The 9,327-nt window shown below is 39.4% G+C and overlaps 1 pseudogene; it reads left to right on the forward strand.

Moving 5' to 3' along the window:
* The first annotated feature begins 7,338 nt into the window (after nt 1-7,338).
* LOC123608507 lies at nt 7,339-8,014 on the forward strand (annotated as a pseudogene).
* The last annotated feature ends 1,313 nt before the right edge of the window (nt 8,015-9,327 follow it).

Genomic DNA, 9,327 nt, shown 5'->3' on the forward strand with positions numbered 1-9,327 from the left:
TGGACATTTGGAAACCTTCGGCATTTCCCTATCTTCTCTAATAAATATTAACTGATATAGAATTCTGGGAAGGCAACAACAGATTATTCCTCCAATTAAGAAAGAGACTGAAGTGGGAGTATTGATTTCCACTAACTAACTTTTTAACAACTCCATCTTGTAGATACATAAGGCAGTTGTTTCATAGAGACAGACAATAAGGCTCTTGGGATCAAACAAAACAATTTCCCTGAGGGATTTGTCTGGAACAGATATGGTAAAACCTATATAACAAGAAATGCAACCACAAGGATTATTGATATGCTGTAATAGAGGTGAGTAGGCCCTTTGTACCCATTCTTTTTTTTTTTTTTTGTAATATAGTAAAACATTACCCACATTTATGTGGAGTGGACTTCAGTACACTTTCACAGTTTCCCCAAAGGAACATTTAATTCACTAGCATACTGTCATAAAGAAGTACATCAGCACTTAGACTTTAAAGTCATTAGAATCAATTGATGCACTGAGTTGGAAACATAATGATAATTCTTCCACAGACAGGGAAGATAGAAGGACAGTAGTGACATCACCCATGTGACAAATAAAGACTGGCTGATTTAAGTAGACAAAATCTAAGATCTAGAGAGTCGGTGAAACGTTGGACAATTATAACGAGCTTGGAGTATCTCTCCAAACATGAGAAATTGATCACTATTGTTTACAACCATATAAGAAGTACAGAGACTTATGGGACCATTTGTGTTCTGGTGAATCACATCTCTCATTTAGTGATAATTCTGGACCCTATGCAAAAAATCCTGAGACTTGTATTTAATGAAATCTATATTTGAATGGGGCCTGAAAATAAATATCTATTAAAAGATTTAAAAGGATCATGGCTCAAACATTGCTTGTACAACCTTGTGATCCAAACACTCAATTAATTTTAAAAGTTTCTGCAATTAAAAAGAGTAAAGAATGGAGCCTTTGGCAGAAACTGAAAGCTATACCTCAGTAAAGATTGAATTTTGGATTTGAAATATGCCCGTTGTAGCCACTCAATACAGTTGTTTTGAAAGAATTGGTAGCTGTTACTGGGCACACAAAGAGACTACTTTAACATAAAAGGACATCAGAAAACCCTGAGAATAGGAAAACAGACAGCAGTTCAAGATCCAAGATCATCTGATAAGAAATGTTCATGCCCTTTATGAAAAGCCTGCTTCAATGATGGAGATCCCAAGATCTTCCTTCTCATATTGCTACATGGTTTGAACCACATTTTCCCTCATAACCAAGGAAAAGAGGCTTGTTGGTTATGTATGAGAGTCCCTGGATTGAAGGTCATGCTTTTGCTTAGAAATCAGTGAAAATAAGCCCTGTAGTTTGTCAAGTTTTGGTGAAGGAAGGTGGGAGTAATTGTAAACTTATACCATAGGTACAGCTGAGTGCCTCAGTGTTGAGCAGTGTAGGTATATATTCTCAGAAAAGTGTTAAAATATTTACAGATTTTTTTAGACTAGATACAAATGACTTGATATGTGCTCTAGCAAATGGACCATAGATGATTGGACACTACCAGTGTGGGGTATTCAGTTATGGAAGTACTTATGGAAATGTAGAGGTAGAATTAAGACTCAGTACTTGGCACAGAAGGAGACTTTAGGTGATTTGATTTTATATTCGTATGACATATGATTTTATATACATATAAAAAGTAACAAACACCGGCGTTAGTGGAATAAGGTGGCACAATGGTGTTCAAGCAATCCAAAAGTAGGCCAGGTAATGAAATATTCCTGTCTAATTCAGTGAACCATTGTTGTGTTAAAAGATTATACTTAGTATCATCAGCAAATAAAGTGCCCAAAGATGGCTTAAAGAAGAATTCCTTGAGGTCAAAGACCTGCATAGGATGACAGGTGAATTATGTCCAACCTCACTGCCCAAAGGACAATTTCATAAGGCAATTTTTAATTTGGGGTGCATTGTTTATTTTCAAATTGCACACATTCCCTAAATTCCCAGTGACAAAAATATATATGATAGTTTAATTAGCCCTAGCTCCAACAGGCCAAGCAGTAGCGTTAGGAACAGAATACAGAATTCTGAATTACACCCAAATTAAAATACTAGAAGCCTGTCATCATGCTGAAAAAGGTTTGCTAATCTTAATATGTACATTAATGGGGGCTCTCTTCCAAGATTGGTTATGTCTGGTTGTCAGTATGGAAATAAAATAAAACAGGGGCACCTGGGTGACTCAGTCAGCTAAGCGTCCAACTTCAACTCAGGTCATGATCTCTTGGTCTGTGAGTTTGGGCCCTGCACCCAGCTCTGTGATGGCAGCCTGAAGCCTGCTTCAAATTCTGTGTCTTCCTCTCTGCCCCTCCCCTGCTCTCTCTCGCTCTCTCTCACTCTCTCTCAAAAATAAACATTGAAAAAATTTTTAAAAACTTAAAAAAATTATTAAAAATATAAAACAGTTTTTGATGTATTAAACTTGTTGATAGGACACCACAGATACCAACAATGCTGTGAGAGGGTATGGACCCTCACTAAAAGAACTAATAACTATTTTAACCTTTATGAAATCTATATTTGTTTTATTTCTTTTTAACTTTTTAAATGTTTGTTTACTTTTTGGAGAGACAGATAGCATGAGTGGGGGAGGGGCAGAGAGAGAGGAAGACAAAGAATCTGAAACAGGCCCCAGGCTCTGAGCTGTCAGCACAGAGCCCTACACAGGGCTCAAACGGGGAGATCATGATCTAGGCCGGAGTCGGACGTTTAACAAACTGAGCCACCCAGGCACCCCTCAAATCTATATTTTGAAGATCAATGGCCAGAAATGCTAGAGATCTGAATGGTAGGTTGTTCATTTACAAAATATGAATACCATGCTGAAATTAGAGCAGAACATTACTTAGGAGTGAGGTCTATAAATTGCTTTCTGTGAACTCAGGTACTATAAATATAGGAGAACTTATATTTTTCATGGTTTAATTTCATTCATTTCAGGAATGAAGGGCCAATGCTATGTCTTTCCTTTGGGGCTAAGTGAGGCGTGTTGCTTAATTAACGATAACTGGAAGCCTGAGTTGGAAAGAGCTTAATTTATCATATCTGACATATGACTATCTCTAGAAATAGAATCCAGAATTTAGTGAAAACTGGCTTCTAGGTATAACTGCAGGCATTAGACATGTAGTTACTGTGGACAAAGAGTAGAAAATGATACTGTATCATGCATGAGTGTTAAGCTTTTAAAACTCTTTCTGCCATACCTGTAGTATAGAATGAAATTTGGTTAATTCTAATTGACTAAATGAAAATAGAAACTATGTAGATTGTAATCTCAATTATTAGACAATATTTGGGGGGGGTCTATTTTGAAAACCTTAAATGTTACAATACCTATGAAAAATGGCCAGGGGGGGGAAAAAAGTATATTTGGTCTCAGAAGATTACAAATTAAACCAATCATCTATGCATATAAAAAGTTTCAAGTAACTGTGGATTATAGCAAAAAGAGAATATTCTCATAAAAGTAATCTAAATAAGGGTTATGGTCACAATTAAAAAGATTTATGTAAAGAATTTACACTCATTGGTTACTGGTAAATGTTGGGCTAAGAGTATATTGATTCCTTTGTAATGTTCTCTTTGTTAGCAATCGATTTGTCTAGGGTTTAATCAGCTTAAGAATCTCCAGTTATCTTTAATAATTTGCTGTTTCCTAAGTATGTCATGTGTGCCCTTACTTCCAGGTCTCTTTATCACTATGATATTTCCTAGAAAGATTCTGATCTTTTTGCCTCACCATGTCTGAAGCATTCTTCAAATTAACTCCTCATGGAAGCTTTACCTATCCCTGAGTTTGGGTTATGTGTATTTTTTATTTGCTTCTCTACAACTATAATCAAATCTAGTCCAAATCCCCATTTACTTCTTTATCTTGATTTTTGGACCAGAGTGCCGTGTAATTCACAGACTACAGCATCAAAATCACATGGGAGGTAATTTAAAAATATATGTCCTTGGATCTCACCTTAGACTTACTAAATCAGAAACTCTAGAGCCTGGGAATTGGCTCTGGTGATTCTTTTTTTTTAATTTTTTTTTCAACGTTTATTTATTTTTGGGACAGAGAGAGACAGAGCATGAACGGGGGAGGGGCAGAGAGAGAGGGAGACACAGAATGGGAAACAGGCTCCAGGCTCTGAGCCATCAGCCCAGAGCCTGACGCGGGGCTCGAACTCAGGGAGCGCGAGATCGTGACCTGGCTGAAGTCGGACGCTTAACCGACTGCGCCACCCAGGCGCCTCGGCTCTGGTGATTCTTAAAGGCACTAATATTTGAAACACCTGTGCTCTACTCTCTGCTCTCCTAAGTAGCCTATGGATGAAGCTTTCTGACATGAAGTTCGGTAAGACTATAGAACTTCAACACTTCAACCAATTAGTTTCCTGTTGGATCAGACTTCTCGAATATCAGTGTTTTATAATTCCTTTGATAGGAATAATAATAACAATAATAAAGTAGCATAGGCTGCAGTGTTTATTATATCATGTGCTGTGTTTTAAGCACAAACACACATCTAGGAATGAAGTTACTGTGATTTACGTTTTTTGTTACTATAAATCAAAGAAAATTTAATAATTACATATAAGCAAAAATGGAAAAACAAATATTAAAATTAGCAATATTAATTCAATGGAATAAATCTACTTCATTAGCATGAAATTGCTGAATGCAAAATAAATCTGATAAAATTGACAGTTGGGCACAACTTCTTTTGAGCTTATCATGATTAATGCTGAGGCTTATGATGGTTCTCAGTCTTACTCAATTTTTAAAATATAAAATACCATGAAACTTTCATTTGGATAGAAAAACACAATAGATTTTGGTCTTCCTTGGCCAGAATACTAACTTATTTGCCAAATATTTTTTATTAAATTAAAACTATTTAAAAATTTTAATTATAAAGTTTTTTTGTTCGTTTAGAGGAACTGCCATTTTATTGGAAGCCCCGTTGTGGGTCTGGAGAGCCTGTCTTTCACTGTGAGCCTTACTAAGAAACAGATTTGGGGGGTACACCTGCTGAGAAGGGTCTGGAGTTCCACATTATGAAAAAATTTTTAAATGTTTTTATTTATTTTTGAGACATAGAGAGACAGAGCATGAGCAGGGGAGGGGCAGAGAGAGAGGGAGACACAGAATCTGAAGCAGGCTCCAGGCTTCGAGCTGTCAGCACAGAGCCCGATGCAGGGCTCGAACTCATGGACTGTGAGATCATGACGGGAGCTGAAGTCCGGACGCTTAACCGACTGAGCCACCCAGGCGCCCCAAAGGCCCACATTATAGCCTCACCATCCAGAGCAGGCAGGTCACCTTGGCACTCCTAGTCCCCATCCGGCTCCCAGGCCCGGGAAAAGCAGAGCAGAGCCATGGAGGGGGCTTAGAACCAAAAGCGCAAGGCTCAAGCACCGCTCGAATGTCCAACCAAACCCCAAGCCTGTGCTGCTCCTTTTAAGGAAGGGCCGCAGAAAGGAGTCTGCCAGACATGGACTGGCCTATAGCTGGAGGGAATGCAGGACTAGGGGTGGAAGAAGAAGAGGCTGTCAGGAAAGGAGCCACAGAAACAAAGATAAAGCCAGGAGAGCACAGGAGGAGAGTTCCCAGAAGGAGGCGGGGATGGTGAAGGGGCGGGCCCGGCCACGTTTGAGTAGCTCCAAGCAGGATGGAACCAGTTCTGCAGATGCTACCCACTGTTCCGTGCCTGGGGCTCACCTCCAAGGAGTACCGCCCAATCTTCTCACACACAGGTGAGCCGGGAGCGGCAGTAAAAGGGGAGGGGGTGGCAGGGTCCCTGGAAGGGCGACAGTTCTTCCCCCAACTCCAGTCCCACCCGCCAGCCAGCCAGTTGGCTTTGAGAGTGTAAATTGTGCGCCATTTTTTCCCATTACTGCCAACAATTTTCCTGGCAGACGTTTGCTCTCCCTGCCCACTGCGGTCCACCTGCTCGGTCCAGGGTCCCAGGTTCACTTGCAGAAGCAGATGGCGTGGATGGCATGGTGCTTCTGACAGCGCGGAGTCACCAATCCTCAGTGAATCAAACTAAAGTTTAGAGCAGGGACACACCGGGGTGGGCTTCCCAGTTTGTTAGGACGCAGCAGGCTTTCGGGGTGACCTGCATGTCACCCTGAGTTGAGAAGAGGAGAGTGTGCAGATCAAGGCAGCTAGAGTTTTAGAGCTGAATACTCTAAGGTAAACTATACATGAAAAGAGCCTCAGAGATAGGTGGAGAATCCCTCTCAAGTATGCAGCGGAGTACTAATTCACACGCATTTGAGGAAAATACCTGAGGCTGGGAAAAGAACCACCTGATACATGTTTAGAGAGAAAACAATCTCCAGAGCTCAAATAGAGCAACGAGTAGTTTGTGTTTCACGGAGGTGTAAAAATGTTAATAAATCTTGGGCCATTGAGTAGAGTACTAAGAAAGGTATTGCCTCAGTAGTGAAATAAAATTAGCCAAGACTAAAGACTTGCTCTGGCCTTATGTGAGGTTCAAACTACTTCCAAGTAACCCAACTGGGTTGAAATGAAACCTCAAGAATAATTTAGGTATGTAAAAATATTCGGTGCTCAAAAAGGTAAAATCCAGTGTGTCTGGCATTCAATCAACAATTACCAGTCAAGCAAAGAAGGATGAAAGTATGACCAAAATGAGGAGAAATTAAAGAGGCCAGAAATGAGATACCAAAATTAACTATGGGCTGAATATTATTAACATATCTCTCTATCTCTATCTCTATCTCTATCTCTATCTCTATCTCTATCTCTATCTCTATCCAAATCTATCTATAGATAGATATCTCTGCCAAACCATATCTATGATACCGTTGTTTTATTGTTTACATAAGTTATTGCTACAACAACATGTAGGCAGTTTAAATGTCTTTTTGAATAATCAAGTTTCATATGTTCAATCTATTAAAATCTATTTAGGGGTACGTGGGTGCCTCATTCAGTTAAGCCAGCTACTTTTGATTTCAGCTCATGTCATGATCTGGCAGTTGGTGGGATTGAGCCCCGTGTTGGGCTCTGTGCTGACAGTATGGAGACTGTTTGGGATTCTCTCTCCCTCTTTCTCTGCCCATCCCCTGCTCACTCACGTGCATGCTGTCTCTCAAAGTAAATAAATAAACATGAAAAAAAAAAAAAAACCAAACTACCATTTAAGAATATGCACATGTGGGAGGGTAGGTGGGCAAGGATCAACAGTGATGACCCCAGGCAAAGCTGGTGCTCCTGCCCCAGTGCCCAACTGGTTGGACCTGCTTAGGCATGATCTAGGCGACCCTCATCTTCAACACCATGGGAAGCCAAGGCTTTCCAAGTTCTACAAGCCCTACAGAGAAGATACACAACAGCCAGTCATCAGGGAGACATTCTATTTGGTATCTAAGAGAGATGAAAATGTAATTTCTTAGAAGGAGAATTGTTAATTGGAGGATCTGACAACAAGCTGATTTATAGACATTATGCAACATTATACTTTGTCTTCTATGTGGATTCTTCACAAAGTGAACTTGGCATTTTAAATCCAATTCAATCACCCAGGAACCCCAAGATTCATGGATCTCTTACCATGTGTATACAGATCTGACCCCCAAACCCACCAATCCCTGCTTCCTGAAAATCTTTCATAATGTCCTTAGAACTCAAAGTATTTGTGGAAACATTAGACAAGCGTTTTGAAAATGTCTGTGAACTGGATTTAATTTACAATGTAGACAAGGTTCACAATATTCTTGCAGAAATGGTGATGGAGTGAATGGTATTGGAGACAAAAATGAATGAGATTGTTACACAAATTCATGCACAAAATGAACTGGAGAAATCTGAGGCTGGCTTTGCAGGATCTCTAGCCTGTGCTGTATCAGCTGTAAAAAATATGAATCTTCCTGAGATCCCAAGAAATATTGACACTGCTGATATCAGTATAAAAAGGAAATATTGATATTGCTGATACCAAACCTGCCTTTTATTTAAAATAAAAAATTAAAAAGGCCACTCCCAGATAAAATCCAGGGGAAAAGGCATTTAAGTTTACCATGCAGTTGTTTACCAAAAATAGAAGAGGAGAGTCTTAACTTTTGCTCTTGGATTGAAGTCCAGATACTGTATAGAAGTCGTGTGAAATCAGTATGGAAGCTGAACGTTGCTTTTTTTGCTCAGTGATTTTGAAGAAACTGAGTAGTACCCCTGTGATATTTCTCTTTCTTTTCTGAACTACATTCCCATATCCACCTAAGGCATGCCTCTATGGACTGACTACTACAGTATTTCAAAAAGTGTTTGAGACATGTCTTTAAATTATGTCCTTTAAACAATCCAAATGTTGTTTTTTGTATGGTTCACAAGAGCAGCATTCCACAGTTCTTTCTGTCATTTGTTACAATTGTTATTTAAAAAACCAAGTATGTATTGCGTGAAAACATTATGACCTTTGTCTCTCTTTTTAAATTTATTTTTCAATTAAAAAGGACCATTTTATTGATAGTAAGTACCGTTCACCTTAGAAAAAAGAGCTTTGGAAAAAGGCTGATTTACTACATGGCCTCAGCATGAAGCCTAGGTAGGGCCTTCTATATCATAGCAAATCTAGATAGTACTGTCAACATACTCAAATTTCATGGGAGAAAACAGTGGTAATTGGGTAAATCAAAACACCCATTTCTTGTACGAGCTGCCTCTTCGAGAGATGTGCAAAGGTGATATATCACACTCCATTCTGGCCACTGCTGAGGTCATTCTAGGTAGTCAGTCTGTTGTCTGGATTCTAGCCTTGGTAGTCCCATCTTGTTGTCCTGGATTTCTGATGCCCATTGAAGGGAGCCTCAGCACACCAGAACAATAATTAAGTCATGATTCTGTCTACCGCCTGAAGTGGCTATGCATAACAAAGCAGGAAACCATCTTCCAATATCTGTATGCCGACTTCTCCCCTCTGTGGGGGTTTGTTCTCGAACTTTACCTATGTTCTCTCCTCTCAGTGAGTTTCTTTTTGTTTTTTAAAGGGTGACTTTGATCTTTTACCTTCCTGTATTTTCTGTGAAAAATGTGTCATTTTTAACAGATTGGTCATTATTTTTATTATTTATTTATGTATTTATTGTCAAGTTAGCTAACATAGAGTATAGCCTTGGCTTCGGGAGTAGATTCCCATGATTCATCAGTTATATACAACACCCAATGCTCATCCCAACAAGTGCCCTCCTCAATGCTCATCACCCATTTTTCCCACCCCCTAACCCCCCACCCCCATCATAT

This window comes from Leopardus geoffroyi, chromosome A1, assembly GCF_018350155.1.
Source record: "Leopardus geoffroyi isolate Oge1 chromosome A1, O.geoffroyi_Oge1_pat1.0, whole genome shotgun sequence".
NCBI classification, from domain to species: domain Eukaryota; kingdom Metazoa; phylum Chordata; class Mammalia; order Carnivora; family Felidae; genus Leopardus; species Leopardus geoffroyi.